Source organism: Cryptomeria japonica, unplaced genomic scaffold (genome assembly GCF_030272615.1).
Source record: "Cryptomeria japonica unplaced genomic scaffold, Sugi_1.0 HiC_scaffold_234, whole genome shotgun sequence".
NCBI classification, from domain to species: Eukaryota; Viridiplantae; Streptophyta; class Pinopsida; order Cupressales; family Cupressaceae; genus Cryptomeria; species Cryptomeria japonica.
This window is the reverse complement of record NW_026729056.1, coordinates 142,501-162,500: the sequence shown is the minus strand read 5'-3', so window position 1 is coordinate 162,500 and position 20,000 is coordinate 142,501. Positions and strand designations below refer to the sequence as shown.

Genomic DNA, 20,000 nt, shown 5'->3' with positions numbered 1-20,000 from the left:
AAGCGTCCAGTGGGGTTTCTGGTGCGCTCCGAAGTGGGGTTATTGGAGCGGCCCCTCTTTTTTTGTCCGAGCGTTTGGTGGGGTTGCGCGCCCTGGTGGGCACCATGGTGCGCACCAAGGAGCGCTCCGAAGTGTGCTCCAAGGTGCGGCGTGCACGAAGTCGGAGCCCGGTTTGCCCCGGGTGCGCACCTCGCGTGCACCTTCGCCGCGGTGGGCACCATGGCGTGCACGAAGTCGGAGCCCGGTTTGCCCCGGGTGCGCACCTCGCGTGCACCTTCGCCGGGGTGGGCACCTCGGCTGGGTTGCGCGCCCTGGTGCGCACCAAGGAGCGCTCCGAAGTGTGCTCCAAGGTGCGGCGTGCACGAAGTCGGAGCCCGGTTTGCCCCGGGTGCGCACCTCGCGTGCACCTTGGCGCGGTGGGCACCATGGCGTGCACGAAGTCGGAGCCCGGTTTGCCCCGGGTGCGCACCCCGCGTGCACCTTCGCCGGGGTGGGCACCTCGGCTGGGTTGCGCGCCCTGGTGCGCACCAAGGAGCGCTCCGAAGTGTGCTCCAAGGTGCGGCGTGCACGAAGTCGGAGCCCGGTTTGCCCCGGGTGCGCACCTCGCGTGCACCTTCGCCGCGGTGGGCACCTTGGCTGGGTTGGGCACCATTGAGCGCTCCGAAGTGTGCTCCAAGGTGCGCACCATGGCCCTCCAAGGTGCGCAGCATGGCGTGCACGAAGTCGGAGCCCGGTTTGCCCCGGGTGCGCACCTCGCGTGCACCTTCGCCAGGGTGGGCACCTCGGTGCGCACACCTTCTCAATGTTTTCTTGCCTTTTCTGGAAATTGGTGAAGGCAGCGCATCAAAGGTGCGCACCTCGGTGTGCTCCGAGGTGCGAACCCGAGAGCGCTCCGAGGTGCCCACGAAGTCGAAAGTCGGGTTAATTGCATTGTTTTCCCCGGGTGCGCTCCGAGGTGCGCAACATCGGTGCGCACCAAGGAGGGCTCCGAAGTGTGCTCCAAGGTGCGCACGATTCGGAGCTCGGTTTGCCCGGGGTGCGCACACCTTGGCTGGGTTGCGCACCCTTTGTGCGCTCCAAGGTGCGCACGAAGTCGGAGCTCGGTTTGCCCCGGGTGCGCACCTTCGCCAGGGTGCGCACCTTGATGCGCACGCCTTGGCTGGGCTGCGCACCTTGGTGGGCGCCATGGTGCGCACCTTTCGTGCGCTCCAAGGTGCGCACGAAGTCGGAGCTCGGTTTGCCCCGGGTGCGCACCTTGGTGGGCGCCATGGTGCACTCCGAGGTGCCCAAGATTGGTGCGCACCAAGGAGCGCTCCGAAGTGCGCTCCAAGGTGCGCAGGTGCGCGCGAAGTCGAAAGTTGGGTTAATTGTCCGGTTTGCCTCGGGTGCGCACCTTGCGTGCACCTTCGCCAGGGTGGGCGCCTTGGTGCGCACACCTTGGCTGGGCTGCGCACCCGGGCGCGCACACCTTGGCACCCGCGTTTCCTTCATTTTAAATTTTTTTTTTTTACAATCTCTCAAGTGGGAAATTCTATAATCTCAACTTTTTTTGCCTTTTCAGGAAACTTTTGAATGGAGCGCATCATTGGTGCGCTCCGAAGTGTGCTCCAAGGTGCGCACCTCTGGTGTGCTCCAAAGCTCTCTCTAGCTGCGTGCACCTGCCCCGGCCGCGCACCCGGCCCCGCCCAGCTTCGCTCACCTGTCCCGGGCGTCTGGTGCGGAACCTTAGAGTAAGAAACATCACCGTGCACCTTGGCCAACGTGCGCGACTCGACCGAGCGCGCACTGGCCGAGGTGCACACCGATTTCACCTGGGTGCGCGCGCAGCACCTCGGGCGCACCGGGGTGCGCGCACAACGCCCGGGTTGCACCGTGGCCTGTGTGCTCGGGGCGCCTCGGGTGCGCGCTCGGTGTCGCCCCCGCGCGCGCGGTAGTGCGGGCAGCGCACCCCGGCCCGGCCCGGCCCCGACGAGAACGCAAACGGGCAAAAGGTTTATTCAAATAGCATTGCGACGCCCGGCGAAAAACTAAAAAAGGGTGCAACACCGGGACTTCCCGGGAGGTCACCCATCCCAGTACTACTCCGGCCCAAGCGCGCTTAACTGCGGAGTTCTGATGGGATCCGGTGCACTAACGCTGGTATGATCGCACCCGTTATGAGCTTGTCGCAGTGTGTACTTAGCAAACCGCGACCCACGTGCGAATCCACCCCGGCCACCCACCCCCGTCGAGGTGCACACCCTCCCTCGCGAAGTGCGCCCCGTTCGCCAAGTGTGAGCCCTGCCCGGGTGCGCGCACCTTGCTAGGGCGTCGGGTGTGCACCCGGCCCGGCCTACGTGCGTGCACCTGGACGGGGCGTCGTGTGCGTGCAGTGTCCCGTCTGCAACGCGGTGCCCACACACCACCTCGGGCGCAACGACCTGCGCTCACATGTGGGCCGAGTGCACCTTGGTGCATGTTCGGGGCGCCTCGGGTGCATGCTCGATCTTGCCCCGGTGCACCAAGGCGCTCGGTTTGCCCCGGGTGCGCACTTGGTGCAAGGTGGGCACCCAAAATAGGGATCAAGCACCAAAACACAAGTTTCGGGATGCAAAATGGGACCCAAGGACCACAAATGCGTTCCAAGACCCATGATGGGTCCACGAGAACAAAAATGTGTTCCGAGACTTAATAAACAAATATTGGGTTTTAGGAGAAGAAACATGCTCTGATGCCCAAAACGAGAATCGACCCCGAAAAGGCCACAGGCCAAAAGTGGGATGCGAGACAAAAAAAAATGGGACCCGAGGACCAAAATTGGGTTCCCAGGTCGAAGACAGGGCAACCGGACAAGAAACGACCTCTAAGGCTCGAAATGAGTCCCGACGACTAAAACTTGACAAGAAGCACCCATCAGGCACCCAACTCGACACCCATGGGATGCCAACCCACCCGGGCTTCCACCTAGCACACCTTGGCACCCACCCACCCTCGCACCCAACCTCGCACCCAACTTAGCACCTTTGAACCCACATTGGCACTCACCCTGACCCTGGCACCTTGGAACCCACATTGGCACTCACCTTGACCCTGGCACCCACCTTTGCACTCACCTTGGGACCCACCCTGGCTCCCACCTCGGCACCCACCCAGACACCCACCTTGGTTCCTTGGCACCCACCTTGGATCCTTGGCACCCACCCCGACACCCACCTTGGCACGCAACTTGGCTACTTGCCACCCACCTTGGCTCCTTGACGCCCACCCCGACAACCACCCCGTGACCTACCCTGGCTAGGGTTGGTGCACACCCACCCTGGTGCCCACCTTGGCACCCACCCCATGACCCACCTTGGCACGCACCTTAGTACCCACCCCGTTACCCACCCTAGGACCCACCCCGTGACCCACCTTGGCCAGGGTGGGTGCCTTGGTGCGCACAACTTGCCTGGGCTGCACACCAGGGCGGGCTCAAGATGGCACCCGCGTTCCGTTTTTTTCACTATCTTTCAAAACGGAAATTTTAAAATCTCGTTTTTTTTTTTTTTTTGCCTTTTCTGGAAATTAGTGAAGGCAGCGCATCAAAGGTGCGCAATGCTGGTGCGAACCCGGGAGCGCTCCGATGTGTGCTCCAAGGTGCGGCGTGCACGAAGTCCGAGCCCGGCTTGCCCCGGGTGCGCACCTCGCGTGCACCTTCGCCGGGGTGAGCACCTTGGCTGGGTTGCGCGCCCTGGTGCGCACCAAGGAGCGCTCTGAAGTGTGCTCCAAGGTGCGGCGTGCACGAAGTCGGAGCTCGGTTTGCCCCGGGTGTGCACCTCGGGTGCGCACCTCGCGTGCACCTTCGCTGCGGTGGGCACCTTGGCTGGGTTGCGCGCCTTGGTGGGCACCATGCAGTGCACGAAGTCGGAGCCCGGTTTGCCCCGGGCGCGCACCTCCGCCAGGGTGGGCACCTTGGTGCGCACAACTTGCCTGGGCTGCGCACCAGGAAGGGCTCAAGATGGCACCCGCGTTCCGTTTTTTTCACTATCTTTCAGAACGGAAATTTTAAAATATCGTTTTTTTTTGCCTTTTCTGGAAATTAGTGAAGGCAGCGCATCAAAGGTGCGCAACGCTGGTGCGAACCTGGGAGCGCTCCGATGTGTGCTCCAAGGTGCGGCGTGCACGAAGTCGGAGCCCGGTTTGCCCCGGGTGCGCCCTGGTGGGCACCATGGTGCGCACCAAGGAGCGCTCCGAAGTGTGCTCCAAGGTGCGGCCTGCACGAAGTCGGAGCCCGGTTTGCCCCGGGCGTGCACCGCGGGTGGGCACCTTGGTGCGCATGCCTTGCCTGGGCTGCGCACCAGGGCGGGCTCAAGATGGCACCCGCGTTCCGTTTTTTTCACTATCTTTCAAAACGGAAATTTTAAAATCTCATTTTTTTTTGCCTTTTCTGGAAATTAGTGAAGGCAGCGCATCAAAGGTGCGCACCTCGCTGCCCACCACGGTGCGCAACGCCGGTGGGCACCCGGGAGTGCTTCGAAGTGTGCTCCAAGGTGCTGCGTGCACGTTGTCGGAGCCCGGTTTGCCCCGGGTGCGCACCTCGCGTGCACCTTCGTCGGGGTGGGCACCTTGGCTGGGTTTGCCCCGGCTGCGCTCCGAAGCGGGGTTATTGGAGCCCCGCCTCTTTTTTTGTCGGAGCGTTTGGTGGGGTTTCTCGCATTGGCTCTTCCCAGGCCCGGTTGCCACCCTGGCGCGCACGAAGTCGGAAGTAGGGTTAATTGCCCGGGTGCGCACCTTTGCCAGGGTGGGCACCTTACCTGGGCTGTGCACCCGGGCGGGCTCAAGATGGCACCCGCGTTCCGTTTTTTTCACTATCTTTCAAAACGGAAATTTTAAAATCTCCTCTTTTTTTTGCCTTTTCTGGAAATTAGTGAAGGCAGCGCATCAAAGGTGCGCACCTCGCTGCCCACCTTGGTGTGCTCTGAGGTGCGCACCCGGGAGCGCTACGAAGTGTGCTCCAAGGTGCGGCGTGCACGTTGTCGGAGCCCGGTTTGCCCCGGGTGCGCACCTCGCCTGCACCTTGGCCGGGGTGGGCACCCTGGCTGGGTTTGCCCAGGGTGCGCTCCGAAGCGGGGTTACTGGAGCGCCCCCTCTTTTTTTGTCAGAGCGTTTGGTGGGGTTTCTCGCATTGGCTCTTCCCAGGCCCGGTTGTTGGGTGCGCTCCCACCCTGGCGCGCGCGAAGTTGGAAGTTGGGTTAATTGCCCGGGCGCGCACCTTCGCCAGGGTGGGCACCTTGGTGCGCACACCTTGGCTGGGCTGCGCACCAGGGCGGGCTCAAGATGGCACCAGCATTCCCTTTTTCTCACTATCTTTCAAAACGGAAATTTTAAAATCTCGTTTTCTTTTGCCTTTTATGGAAATTAGTGAAGGCATCGCATCAAAGGTGCGCACCTCGCTGCCCACCTTGGTGTGCTCCGAGGTGCCCACCACGGTGCGCTCCGAGGTGCCCACCACGGTGCGCAACGCCGGTGCGAACCCGGGAGCGCCCCGATGTGTGCTCCAAGGTGCGGCGTGCACGAAGCCGGACCCCGGTTTGCCCCGGGTGCGCACCTCGCGTGCACCTTGGTGCGCACACCTTGGCTGGGTTGCGCGGCCTGGTGGGCACCATGGTGCGCACCAAGGAGCGCTCCGAAGTGTGCTCCAAGGTGCGGCGTGCACGAAGTCCTAGCCCGGTTTGCCCCGGGTGCGCACCTTCGCCGCGGTGGGCACCATGGCGTGCACGAAGTCGGAGCCCGGTTTGCCCCGGGTGCGCACCTCGCGTGCACCTTCGCCGGGGTGGGCACCTCGGCTGGGTTGCGCGCCCTGGTGCGCACCAAGGAGCGCTCCGAAGTGTGCTCCAAGGTGCGGCGTGCACGAAGTCGGAGCCCGGTTTGCCCCGGGTGCGCACCTTCGCCGCGGTGGGCACCCTGGTGCGCACCATGGCGTGCACGAAGTCGGAGCCCGGTTTGCCCCGGGTGCGCACCTCGCGTGCACCTTCGGCGGGGTTGCGCGCCCTGGTGCGCACCAAGGAGCGCTCCGAAGTGTGCTCCAAGGTGCGGCGTGCACGAAGTCGGAGCCCGGTTTGCCCCGGGTGCGCACCTCGCGTGCACCTTCGGCGGGGTTGCGCGCCCTGGTGGGCACCATGGTGCGCACCAAGGAGCGCTCCGAAGTGTGCTCCAAGGTGCGGCGTGCACGAAGTCGGAGCCCGGTTTGCCCCGGGTGCGCACCTCGCGTGCACCTTCGCCGCGGTGGGCACCATGGCGTGCACGAAGTCGGAGCCCGGTTTGCCCCGGGTGCGCACCTCGCGTGCACCTTCGCCGGGGTGGGCACCTCGGCTGGGTTGCGCGCCCTGGTGCGCACCAAGGAGCGCTCCGAAGTGTGCTCCAAGGTGCGGCGTGCACGAAGTCGGAGCCCGGTTTGCCCCGGGTGCGCACCTCGCGTGCACCTTCGCCGCGGTGGGCACCATGGCGTGCACGAAGTCGGAGCCCGGTTTGCCTCGGGTGCGCACCCCGCGTGCACCTTCGCCGGGGTGGGCACCTCGGCTGGGTTGCGCGCCCTGGTGCGCACCAAGGAGCGCTCCGAAGTGTGCTCCAAGGTGCGGCGTGCACGAAGTCGGAGCCCGGTTTGCCCCGGGTGCGCACCTCGCGTGCACCTTCGCCGCGGTGGGCACCTTGGCTGGGTTGGGCACCATTGAGCGCTCCGAAGTGTGCTCCAAGGTGCGCACCATGGCCCTCCAAGGTGCGCAGCATGGCGTGCACGAAGTCGGAGCCCGGTTTGCCCCGGGTGCGCACCTCGCGTGCACCTTCGCCAGGGTGGGCACCTCGGTGCGCACACCTTCTCAATGTTTTCTTGCCTTTTCTGGAAATTGGTGAAGGCAGCGCATCAAAGGTGCGCACCTCGGTGTGCTCCGAGGTGCGAACCCGAGAGCGCTCCGAGGTGCCCACGAAGTCGAAAGTCGGGTTAATTGCATTGTTTTCCCCGGGTGCGCTCCGAGGTGCGCAACATCGGTGCGCACCAAGGAGGGCTCCGAAGTGTGCTCCAAGGTGCGCACGATTCGGAGCTCGGTTTGCCCGGGGTGCGCACACCTTGGCTGGGTTGCGCACCCTTTGTGCGCTCCAAGGTGCGCACGAAGTCGGAGCTCGGTTTGCCCCGGGTGCGCACCTTCGCCAGGGTGCGCACCTTGATGCGCACGCCTTGGCTGGGCTGCGCACCTTGGTGGGCGCCATGGTGCGCACCTTTCGTGCGCTCCAAGGTGCGCACGAAGTCGGAGCTCGGTTTGCCCCGGGTGCGCACCTTGGTGGGCGCCATGGTGCACTCCGAGGTGCCCAAGATTGGTGCGCAACAAGGAGCGCTCCGAAGTGCGCTCCAAGGTGCGCAGGTGCGCGCGAAGTCGAAAGTTGGGTTAATTGTCCGGTTTGCCTCGGGTGCGCACCTTGCGTGCACCTTCGCCAGGGTGGGCGCCTTGGTGCGCACACCTTGGCTGGGCTGCGCACCCGGGCGCGCACACCTTGGCACCCGCGTTTCCTTCATTTTAAATTTTTTTTTTTTACAATCTCTCAAGTGGGAAATTCTATAATCTCAACTTTTTTTGCCTTTTCAGGAAACTTTTGAATGGAGCGCATCATTGGTGCGCTCCGAAGTGTGCTCCAAGGTGCGCACCTCTGGTGTGCTCCAAAGCTCTCTCCAGCTGCGTGCACCTGCCCCGGCCGCGCACCCGGCCCCGCCCAGCTTCGCTCACCTGTCCCGGGCGTCTGGTGCGGAACCTTAGAGTAAGAAACATCACCGTGCACCTTGGCCAACGTGCGCGACTCGACCGAGCGCGCACTGGCCGAGGTGCACACCGATTTCACCTGGGTGCGCGCGCAGCACCTCGGGCGCACCGGGGTGCGCGCACAACGCCCGGGTTGCACCGTGGCCTGTGTGCTCGGGGCGCCTCGGGTGCGCGCTCGGTGTCGCCCCCGCGCGCGCGGTAGTGCGGGCAGCGCACCCCGGCCCGGCCCGGCCCCGACGAGAACGCAAACGGGCAAAAGGTTTATTCAAATAGCATTGCGACGCCCGGCGAAAAACTAAGAAAGGGTGCAACACCGGGACTTCCCGGGAGGTCACCCATCCCAGTACTACTCCGGCCCAAGCGCGCTTAACTGCGGAGTTCTGATGGGATCCGGTGCACTAACGCTGGTATGATCGCACCCGTTATGAGCTTGTCGCAGTGTGTACTTAGCAAACCGCGACCCACGTGCGAATCCACCCCGGCCACCCACCCCCGTCGAGGTGCACACCCTCCCTCGCGAAGTGCGCCCCGTTCGCCAAGTGTGAGCCCTGCCCGGGTGCGCGCACCTTGCTAGGGCGTCGGGTGTGCACCCGGCCCGGCCTACGTGCGTGCACCTGGACGGGGCGTCGTGTGCGTGCAGTGTCCCGTCTGCAACGCGGTGCCCACACACCACCTCGGGCGCAACGACCTGCGCTCACATGTGGGCCGAGTGCACCTTGGTGCATGTTCGGGGCGCCTCGGGTGCACGCTCGATCTTGCCCCGGTGCACCAAGGCGCTCGGTTTGCCCCGGGTGCGCACTTGGTGCAAGGTGGGCACCCAAAATAGGGATCAAGCACCAAAACACAAGTTTCGGGATGCAAAATGGGACCCAAGGACCACAAATGCGTTCCAAGACCCATGATGGGTCCACGAGAACAAAAATGTGTTCCGAGACTTAATAAACAAATATTGGGTTTTAGGAGAAGAAACATGCTCTGATGCCCAAAACGAGAATCGACCCCGAAAAGGCCACAGGCCAAAAGTGGGATGCGAGACAAAAAAAAATGGGACCCGAGGACCAAAATTGGGTTCCCAGGTCGAAGACAGGGCAACCGGACAAGAAACGACCTCTAAGGCTCGAAATGAGTCCCGACGACTAAAACTTGACAAGAAGCACCCATCAGGCACCCAACTCGACACCCATGGGATGCCGACCCACCCGGGCTTCCACCTAGCACACCTTGGCACCCACCCACCCTCGCACCCAACCTCGCACCCAACTTAGCACCTTTGAACCCACATTGGCACTCACCCTGACCCTGGCACCTTGGAACCCACATTGGCACTCACCTTGACCCTGGCACCCACCTTTGCACTCACCTTGGGACCCACCCTGGCTCCCACCTCGGCACCCACCCAGACACCCACCTTGGTTCCTTGGCACCCACCTTGGATCCTTGGCACCCACCCCGACACCCACCTTGGCACGCAACTTGGCTACTTGCCACCCACCTTGGCTCCTTGACGCCCACCCCGACAACCACCCCGTGACCTACCCTGGCTAGGGTTGGTGCACACCCACCCTGGTGCCCACCTTGGCACCCACCCCATGACCCACCTTGGCACGCACCTTAGTACCCACCCTGTTACCCACCCTAGGACCCACCCCGTGACCCACCTTGGCCAGGGTGGGTGCACCCACCCTGGTGCCCACCTTGGCACCCACCCATCCTAGCACCCAGCCTGTGACCGGGCTTGGAACCCAACCTTGCACCCGTCTTGGCCAGTGTGGGTGCGCACCCATCCTGGCACCCACGTTGTGACACACCCTTTAACCCACGCACCCTAGCAGCCACGTTGGCACCCACCTTGGAACACAACCTAGCAACTTGGCACCCACCCCGTGACCCACCTTGGCATCCACCATAGCAGTCGCCCACTTGGCACCCACCTTGGAACCCAAGTTGGCACCCACCTCGGCACCCACCTTGACACTTGTGGACCCACCTTGCCACTCACCCTAGCATCGACCCATCCTAGCACCCACCCTGGCACCTTTGCACCCTAGCACTCACCCATCCTAGCACCTAACCTGTGACCCACCTTGACACTCACCCTCGCACCCACCTTGGAACCCAACCTAGCACCCACCCACCCTGACACCAACCCTAGCACCTACCCACCCTTGCACCCACCCTGTGACCCATCTTGGCACCCACCCATCCTACCACTCAACCTATCACCCACCTTCTCACCCACCTTGGCATCCACCTTAGCACCCACCCACACTGGCACCTTGGCACCCACCTCGGGCAAGGTGGGTGCACACCCACCCTGACACCCAATTTAGAACCAACCGAGCATGTTACCCACCTTGGCACCCACATTGCAGCCCACCCTAGTACCCACCCTATGACCCACATTGGCATCCACACCCTAGCACCCAGGCACCTCGACACCCGCCTTGACACGCACCCTAGCACTAAACCTGTGACCCACCTTGGAACTCACCCTAGAACCCACCCACCCTGTGAACCACCTTGGCATCCACCTTAGCACCCACCCACCTTGGCACCCACTCTAGCACTCACCCATCCTAACACCCAACTTGTTACCCACCTTGGCACCCGCCCTCGCGTCCACCTTGAAACCCACCCTAGCACCCACCCACGCAGGAGCCCACCTTGGCACCCAACCTAACACCCACGCATCCTGGCACCCAACTTGTGACCCACCTTGGAACCCACCCTAGTACCCACCTTTGAACCCACTATATCACCAACCCACCTTGGCACCCACCCTATGACCCTCTTTGGAATCCACCCTAGCACGCACCCACCCTGGCACCCACCATGGAGCGCACCCTAGCACCCACCCACCTCGGCACGCACCTCAACACCCACCTTGGTGTGCGCACTGCGCCAACCTCTCAAAGACCCTATGTGGTGCGCTCCAAAGTGTACACCTTTGGTGCGCTCCAAGGTGCGCACCTTTGGTGCACACCGAGGTGCACACCAAAGTGTGCACCGAGGTGAGCACCAAAGTGCACTCCAAGGTGCACACCAAGGCGTGCACCTTTGGTGCGGTCAATGCAAACGAATTCGGAAGTTGGGGTCGATGTCCTAATCGCTGCTGCAGACTACACGTATGAGAATCGGACAAATAGCTTTATATAGGGGAGGTGTTGCGTTTGATGGGTCGACTCCCCTGGTTGTGTGCACTGCACCAACTTCAAAGACCCTGTCTTGTTTAAGAAGTCAAAAGTTGGGGTGGATGTCCTAATCATTGCTGCAGTCTACGCATGTATGAGAATCAGACAAATAGCTTATATAGGGGAGGTGTTGCATTCGGTGGGTTGACTCCCCTGGTTGTGCGCACTGCGCCAACCTCAAAGACCCCGCATAGCAGAAGAAGTCGGAAGTCGGATTTTGGTGAGCACCAAGGCGTGCACCTTTGGTGCGGTCAACGCAGACGAATTCAGAAGTTGGGGTGGATGTCCTAATCGTTGTTGCAGGCTACACATGTATGAGAATCAGACAAATAGCTTATATAGGGGAGGTGTTGGGTTTGATGGGTCAACTCCCTTGGTTGTGCGCATTACGCCAACCTCAAAGACCTTGTTTTCGTTAAGAAGTCAAAAGTTGGGGTCAATGTCCTAATGGCTCCTGTAGGCTACACATGTATGAGAATCGGACAAATAGCTTATATAGGGGAGGTGTTGGGTTTGATGGGTCGACTCCCCTGGTTGTGCGCATTACGTCAACCTCAAAGACCTTGTTTTCGTTAAGAAGTCAAAAGTTGGGGTCGATGTCCTAATTGCTCCTGTAGACTACACATGTATGAGAATCAGACAAATAGCTTATATAGGGGAGGTGTTGGGTTTGATGGGTTGACTCCCCTAGTTGTTCGCATTACACCAACCTCAAAGACCTTGTTTTCGTTTAGAAGCCGAAAGTTGGGGTCGATGTCCTAATTGCTCCTGCAGGCTACGCATGTATGAGAATCAGACAAATAGCTTATATAGGGGAGGTGTTGGGTTTGATGGGTCGACTCCCCTGGTTGTGCGCATTGCGCCAACCTCAAAGACCCTGCATTGCGGATGAAGTCGAAAGTCAGAGTTTGGTGTGCTACAAGGTGTGGTCGAAGGTGCTCACCTAGGTGTGCACCTTTGGAGCGCAGGAAAAGTGCCCTCCAAAAGTGCGCACCTTTGGAGTGCACAAAAGTGCCCTCCAAAAGTGCGCACCTTTGGAGCGCACAAAAGTGCCCTCCAAAAAGTGCCCTCCAAAAGTGCGCACCTTTGGAGCGCACAAAAGTGCCCTCCAAAAAGTGCCCTCCAAAAGTGCGCACCTTTGGAGTGCAGAAAAGTGCCCTCCAAAAAGTGCCCTCCAAAAGTGTGCACCTTTGGAGTGCACAAAAGTGCCCTCCAAAAGTGCGCACCTTTGGAGCGCAGAAAAGTGCCCTCCAAAAAGTGCCCTCCAAAAGTGCGCACCTTTGGAGCGCAGAAAAGTGCCCTCCAAAAAGTGCCCTCCAAAAGTGCGCACCTTTGGAGCGCAGAAAAGTGCCCTCCAAAAAGTGCCCTCCAAAAGTGCGCACCTTTGGAGCGCAGAAAAGTGCCCTCCAAAAAGTGCCCTCCAAAAGTGCGCACCTTTGGAGCGCACAAAAGTGCCCTCCAAAAAGTGCCCTCCAAAAGTGCGCACCTTTGGAGCGCACAAAAGTGCCCTCCAAAAGTGCGCACCTTTGGAGCGCACAAAAGTGCCCTCCAAAAGTGCGCACTTTTGGTGCGCACCAAGGCGCTGGTTCGGTCGTTGCAGGCGAGTTCGGAAGTTGGGGTCGATGTCCTGAGCGGAGGTGCAAACTACACAGGTGTCGGAATCGGACAAATAGCTTATATAGGGGAGGTGTATGCTTCGATGGGTCGACTCCCCAGGTTGAGCGCACCGCGCCAACCTCAAAGACCCTACGGTATGGATGAAGTCGGAAGTTGGGTCCGATGACCGATTCGATTAGTAGGTATGCTCATGAGGTCGGAATTTGGGTCCGATGACCTGCCATGTGCAGGAAGGCGAATGTTGGCACTGTGCGTTGCAAGGTGCACACCAAGGTGCTGGTGCGGTCTTTTTAGTCGAGTTCGGAAGTTGGGGTCGATGTCCTGATCGGAGGTGCAAGCTACACAGGTGTGGGAATCGGACAAATAGCTTATATAGGGGAGGTGTATGCTTCGTTGGGTCGACTCCCCGGGTTGAGCGCACCGCGCCAACCTCAAAGACCCTACGGTATGGATGAAGTCGGAAGTTGGGTCCGATGACCGATTCGATATGTAGGCATACTCGCGAGGTCGGAATTTGGGTCCGATGACCTGCCATGTGCAGGAAGGCGAATGTTGGCACTGTGCGTTGCAAGGTGCGCACCAAGGCGCTGGTTCGGTCGTTGCAGGCGAGTTCGGAAGTTGGGGTCGATGTCCTGATCGGAGGTGCAAACTACACAGGTGTGGGAATCGGACAAATAGCTTATATAGGGGAGGTGTATGCTTCGTTGGGTCGACTCCCCGGGTTGAGCGCACCGCGCCAACCTCAAAGACCCTACGGTATGGATGAAGTCGGAAGTTGTGTCCGATGACCGATTCGATATGTAGGCATACTCGCGAGGTCGGAATTTGGGTCCGATGACCTGCCATGTGCAGGAAGGCGAATGTTGGGACTGTGCGTCGCAAGGTGCGCACCAAGGCGCTGGTGCCGTCGTTGCAGTCGAGTTCGGAAGTTGGGGTCGATGTCCTGGTCAGAGGTGCAAACTACACAGGTGTGGGAATCGGACAAATAGCTTATATAGGGGAGGTGTATGCTTCGATGGGTCGACTCCCCGGGTTGAGCGCACCGCGCCAACCTCAAAGACCCTACAGTATGGATGAAGTCGGAAGTTGGGTCCGATGACCGATTCGATACGTAGGCATATTGGCGAGGTCTGAATTTGTGTCCGATGACCTGCCATGCGCAGGAAGGCGGAATTTGGGTCCGATGACCGAGTTGATGGCGTGCCATGCGCAGAAAGGCGGAATTTGGGTCCGATGACCGAGTTGATGTTGATGGCCCGCCATGCACAGGAAGGCGGAATTTGGGTCCGATGACCGATTTGAAGGCGTGCCATGCGCAGAAAGGCGGAGTTTGGGTCCGATGACCGAGTTGATATTGATGGCCCGCCATGCGCAGGAAGGCGGAATTTGGGTCCGATGACCTGACATACGCATGGAGTCCGACTCGGGGGCCGATGTTCGATTCGATGACTTGCATTGTGGGTAAAGTCGGAAGTTGTGGTCTTTGACCCGATTCGATGACCAGACTTCGGCTGCTTGAGAATCGGACAAATAACTTATATAGGGGAGGTAGTGTTCTCGAGCATCCTCCCCCCGTGCCCGTTTATGTCGATTGATGCTGGTGCTCGACTGGTTGGAGCGCTCGGATGCAAAAATCTTGCACCAGGATTTATCGATTGTGATGGACACGGCAAGTCTCCTGATTGCTATGCAGGAGCTCATCGTGAATCTCTATGCGGCCTTGGTATGGACTCGACCTGCGGAATGGTTCGGCAATGGTAGTCGCTCCAACACGTCCTTGCAATGGCCACAGAGGTGATTCGACTAGAGCTCCAGTCTAGCTTTTGGGTTGCTTGGCGGACTGGTATAGCCGCGATCGAGTTCCGGCCATGAACGTTTTAGATAGCTCTTGGGCTTTCTGGGACGGAAGTCGGAAGTTTGGGCTGTTGTCCGATTTGATGACCATTCTTCGGATGTGTGAGAATCGGACAAATAACTTATATAGGGGACTGTGTTGTCTCACGCAGCCCCCTCCGTGCCCCTCTATCTCGACCGATGTTGGTGCTTGAAAGGGTTGGGATCGCTCGGATTTATAAACGTGCACCACCATTTGTCGAGTGTGAGGGACGCGGCAGGTCTCCTAAATGCTATACGGGCGCTCTCTGAGAATCTCTATCCGGCCTCGACACAGACTAGTCTTGCTGAATGGTTTGGCACTGGTAGTCGATCCAACACGTCGTTGTTGTGGCCGCCTAGGCGATTCGATTCGAGCCCCCGTCTAGCTTTTGGGTTGCTTGGCGGATTTTGCCCTATCCGCAAGTGAGCTCGGTCCCTAAACGTTCGAGAAACCCGATTGCTATGCGCCGACTCTCTTTCTTGCGAGCCTCCATCTAGCTTTTGGGTCTCTACGGAACGGAAGTCGGAATCTGGGACCGTTGTTTGATTCGACGAGGCAGACTACGGTTGTGCGAGAATCGGACAAATAACTTATATAGGGGAGGTGTTGACTGGAGCATTCTCCCCCGTGCCCCTCTAACTCGACCAATGCTGGCGCTCGAACGGTGGTAGCGCTCGGATTTTCGTTGAGCGCCAGCATTGGTCGATTTAGAGGGGCATGCGAGATTCCCGAATGCTATGCGAGGGCTCTAACGGAAATGTCTATTGGTTTCGGTATGGATGCAATTGCGAGTGGTTCGGCAAAGGTAGTCGTTCCGATGCGTCCATGTCGTGGCCAAATCGATAATTCGATTTGAGCCCTCGTATAGCATTTGGGTCTCTCGATGTGATTCCGCATTCCAGTCCCTTTGGGCACTGCTTGAGCCGCATCCCAGGGGGTTCCCTTCCCAATAATCTGCCTCGCAACCCGATTGCTATGCGGTGAGGCTCCTCGGCCGCCTCGGAACTATCTGTGTATCAGACGCATCGCGGGATAAGGGGTTGGCAACGGTAGAAGCCCCAAGCGCGTCCGATGCTTGGACCATTCCGAGGCGGCCCTGAAGCCTCTTCCGTCTAGCCGTTGGGTCCTTCTCGCCGCATCCCTTGCCTCGCACCCCGATTGCTATGCGGTGAGGCTCCTCGGCCGCCTTGGAACTATCTGTGTATCAGACGCATCGCGGGATAAGGGGTTGTCACTGGTAGTCGCCCCAAGCGCGTCCGATGCTTGGACCATTCCGAGGCGGCCCTGAAGCCTCTTCCGTCTAGCCGTTGGGTCCTTCTCGCCGCATCCCTCGACTCGCACCCCGATTGCTATGCGGTGAGGCTCCTCGGCCGCCTTGGAACTATCTGTGTATCGGACGCGTCGCGGGATAAGGGGTTGTCACTGGTAGTCGCCCCAAGCGCGTCCGATGCTTGGACCATTCCGAGGCGGCCCTGAAGCCTCTTCCGTCTAGCCGTTGGGTCCTTCTCGCCGCATCCCTCGCCTCGCACCCCGATTGCTATGCGGTGAGGCTCCTCGGCCGCCTTGGAACTATCTGTGTATCGGACGCGTCGCGGGATAAGGGGTTGTCACTGGTAGTCGCCCCAAGCGCGTGCGATGCATGGACCATTCCCAGGCGGCCCTGAAGCCTCTTCCGTCTAGCCGTTGGGTCCTTCTCGCCGCATCCCTCGCCTCGCACCCCGATTGCTATGCGGTGAGGCTCCTCGGCCGCCTTGGAACTATCTGTGTATCGGACGCGTCGCGGGATAAGGGGTTGTCACTGGTAGTCGCCCCAAGCGCGTCCGATGCTTGGACCATTCCGAGGCGGCCCTGAAGCCTCTTCCGTCTAGCCGTTGGGTCCTTCTCGCCGCATCCCTCGCCTCGCACCCCGATTGCTATGCGGTGAGGCTCCTCGGCCGCCTTGGAACTATCTGTGTATCGGACGCGTCGCGGGATAAGGGGTTGTCACTGGTAGTCGCCCCAAGCGCGTCCGATGCTTGGACCATTCCGAGGCGGCCCTGAAGCCTCTTCCGTCTAGCCGTTGGGTCCTTCTCGCCGCATCCCTCGCCTCGCACCCCGATTGCTATGCGGTGAGGCTCCTCGGCCGCCTTGGAACTATCTGTGTATCGGACGCGTCGCGGGATAAGGGGTTGTCACTGGTAGTCGCCCCAAGCGCGTCCGATGCTTGGACCATTCCGAGGCGGCCCTGAAGCCTCTTCCGTCTAGCCGTTGGGTCCTTCTCGCCGCATCCCTCGCCTCGCACCCCGATTGCTATGCGGTGAGGCTCCTCGGCCGCCTTGGAACTATCTGTGTATCGGACGCATCGCGGGATAAGGGGTTGTCACTGGTAGTCGCCCCAAGCGCGTCCGATGCTTGGACCATTCCGAGGCGGCCCTGAAGCCTCTTCCGTCTAGCCGTTGGGTCCTTCTCGCCGCATCCCTCGCCTCGCACCCCGATTGCTATGCGGTGAGGCTCCTCGGCCGCCTTGGAACTATCTGTGTATCGGACGCGTCGCGGGATAAGGGGTTGTCACTGGTAGTCGCCCCAAGCGCGTCCGATGCTTGGACCATTCCGAGGCGGCCCTGAAGCCTCTTCCGTCTAGCCGTTGGGTCCTTCTCGCCGCATCCCTCGCCTCGCACCCCGATTGCTATGCGGTGAGGCTCCTCGGCCGCCTTGGAACTATCTGTGTATCGGACGCGTCGCGGGATAAGGGGTTGTCACTGGTAGTCGCCCCAAGCGCGTCCGATGCTTGGACCATTCCGAGGCGGACCTGAAGCCTCTTCCGTCTAGCCGTTGGGTCCTTCTCGCCGCATCCCTCGCCTCGCACCCCGATTGCTATGCGGTGAGGCTCCTCGGCCGCCTTGGAACTATCTGTGTATCGGACGCGTCGCGGGATAAGGGGTTGTCACTGGTAGTCGCCCCAAGCGCGTCCGATGCTTGGACCATTCCGAGGCGGCCCTGAAGCCTCTTCCGTCTAGCCGTTGGGTCCTTCTTGCCGCATCCCTCGCCTCGCACCCCGATTGCTATGCGGTGAGGCTCCTCGGCCGCCTTGGAACTATCTGTGTATCGGACGCGTCGCGGGATAAGGGGTTGTCACTGGTAGTCGCCCCAAGCGCGTCCGATGCTTGGACCATTCCGAGGCGGCCCTGAAGCCTCTTCCGTCTAGCCGTTGGGTCCTTCTCGCCGCATCCCTCGCCTCGCACCCCGATTGCTATGCGGTGAGGCTCCTCGGCCGCCTTGGAACTATCTGTGTATCGGACGCATCGCGGGATAAGGGGTTGTCACTGGTAGTCGCCCCAAGCGCGTCCGATGCTTGGACCATTCCGAGGCGGCCCTGAAGCCTCTTCCGTCTAGCCGTTGGGTCCTTCTCGCCGCATCCCTCGCCTCGCACCCCGATTGCTATGCGGTGAGGCTCCTCGGCCGCCTTGGAACTATCTGTGTATCGGACGCGTCGCGGGATAAGGGGTTGTCACTGGTAGTCGCCCCAAGCGCGTCCGATGCTTGGACCATTCCGAGGCGGACCTGAAGCCTCTTCCGTCTAGCCGTTGGGTCCTTCTCGCCGCATCCCTCGCCTCGCACCCCGATTGCTATGCGGTGAGGCTCCTCGGCCGCCTTGGAACTATCTGTGTATCGGACGCGTCGCGGGATAAGGGGTTGTCACTGGTAGTCGCCCCAAGCGCGTCCGATGCTTGGACCATTCCGAGGCGGCCCTGAAGCCTCTTCCGTCTAGCCGTTGGGTCCTTCTCGCCGCATCCCTCGCCTCGCACCCCGATTGCTATGCGGTGAGGCTCCTCGGCCGCCTTGGAACTATCTGTGTATCGGACGCGTCGCGGGATAAGGGGTTGTCACTGGTAGTCGCCCCAAGCGCGTCCGATGCTTGGACCATTCCGAGGCGGACCTGAAGCCTCTTCCCTCTAGCCGTTGGGGCTTTCTCGCCGCATCCCTCGCCTCGCACCCCGATTGCTATTCGGTGAGGCTCCTCGGCCGCCTTGGAACTATCTGTGTATCGGACGCATCGCGGGATAAGGGGTTGGCAATGGTAGTCGCCCCAAGCGCGTCCGATGCTTGGACCATTCCGAGGCGGCCCTGCAGCCTCTTCCGTCTAGCCGTTGGGGCCATCTCGCTGCATCCCCCACCTCGCACCACGATTGCTATGCGGTGAGGCTCCTTGGCCGCCTCGGAACTATCTGTGTATCGGACGCATCGCGGGATAAGGGGTTGTCACTGGTAGTCGCCCCAAGCGCGTCCGATGCTTGGACTATTCCGAGGCGGCCCTGCAGCCTCTTCCGTCTAGCCGTTGGGGCCATCTCGCCGCATCCCCCAGCTCCTCGGCCGCCTCGGAACTATCTGTGTATCGGACGCATCGCGGGATAAGGGGTTGGCAGTGGTAGTCGCCCCAAGCGCGTTCGATGCTTGGACTATTCCGAGGCGGCCCCGCAGCCTCTTCCGTCTACCCTTTGGGGCCATCTCGCCGCATCCCTCGCCTCGCACCCCGATTGCTATGCGGTGAGGCTCCTCGGCCGCCTGGGAACTATCTTCGTATCGGATGCATCGCGGGATAAGGGGTTGTCACTGGTAGTCGCCCCAAGCGCGTCCGATGCTTGGACTATTCCGAGGCGGCCCTGTGGCCTCTTCCGTCTAGCCGTTGGGGCCATCTTGCCGCATCCCTCACCTCGCACCCCCATTGCTATGCGGTGAGGCTCCTCGGCCGCCTTGGAACTGTCTTCGTATCGGAAGCATCGCGGGATAAGGGGTTGTCACTGGTAGTCGCCCCAAGCGCGTCCGATGCTTGGACTATTCCGAGGCGGCCCTGCAGCCTCTTCCGTCTAGCCGTTGGGGCCATCTCGCCGCATCCCCCACCTCGCACCCGGATTGCTATGCGGTGAGGCTCCTCGGCCGCCTTGGAACTATCTTCGTATCGGACGCATCGCGGGATAAGGGGTTGTCACTGGTAGTCGCCCCAAGCGCGTCCGATGCTTGGACTATTCCGACGCGGCCCTGTGGCCTCTTCCGTCTAGCCGTTGGGGCCATCTCGCCGCATCCCCCACCTCGCACCCCGATTGCTATGCGGTGAGGCTCCTCGGCCGCCTTGGAACCATCTTCGTATCGGACGCATCGCGGGATGAGGGGTTGTCACTGGTAGTCGCCCCAAGCGCGTCCGATGCTTGGACCATTCCGAGGCGGCCCTGAAGCCTCTTCCGTCTAGCCGTTGGGGCCTTCCCGCCCCATCCCTCGCCTCGCACCCCCGATTGCTATGCGGTGAGGCTCCTCGGCCGCCTTGGAACCATCTGTGTATCGGACGCATCGCGGGATAAGGGGTTGGCACTGGTAGTCGCCCCAAGCGCGTCCGATGCTTGGAGCATTCCGAGGTGGCCCTGAAGCCTCTTCCGTCTAGCCGTTGGGGCCTTCCCGCCCCATCCCTCGCCTCGCACCCCGATTGATATGCGGTGAGGCTCCTCGGCCGCCTTGGAACTATCTGTGTATCGGACGCATCGCGGGATAAGGGGTTGGCACTGGTAGTCGTCCCAATCG

The 20,000-nt window shown here is 60.9% G+C and overlaps 2 non-coding genes across 2 annotated transcripts; both read right to left on the bottom strand.

Annotated features, from left to right (window-relative positions):
• Nucleotides 1-2,034: 2,034 nt before the first annotated feature.
• Nucleotides 2,035-2,153, bottom strand: LOC131869082 (5S ribosomal RNA). The gene has a single exon (XR_009367477.1). It is a non-coding gene; the product is annotated as a 5S ribosomal RNA (ribosomal RNA).
• A 5,915-nt stretch (nt 2,154-8,068) lies between these two features.
• LOC131869081 (5S ribosomal RNA) lies at nt 8,069-8,187 on the bottom strand. Its single transcript, XR_009367476.1, has one exon. It is a non-coding gene; the product is annotated as a 5S ribosomal RNA (ribosomal RNA).
• Between the last annotated feature and the right edge of the window lie 11,813 nt (nt 8,188-20,000).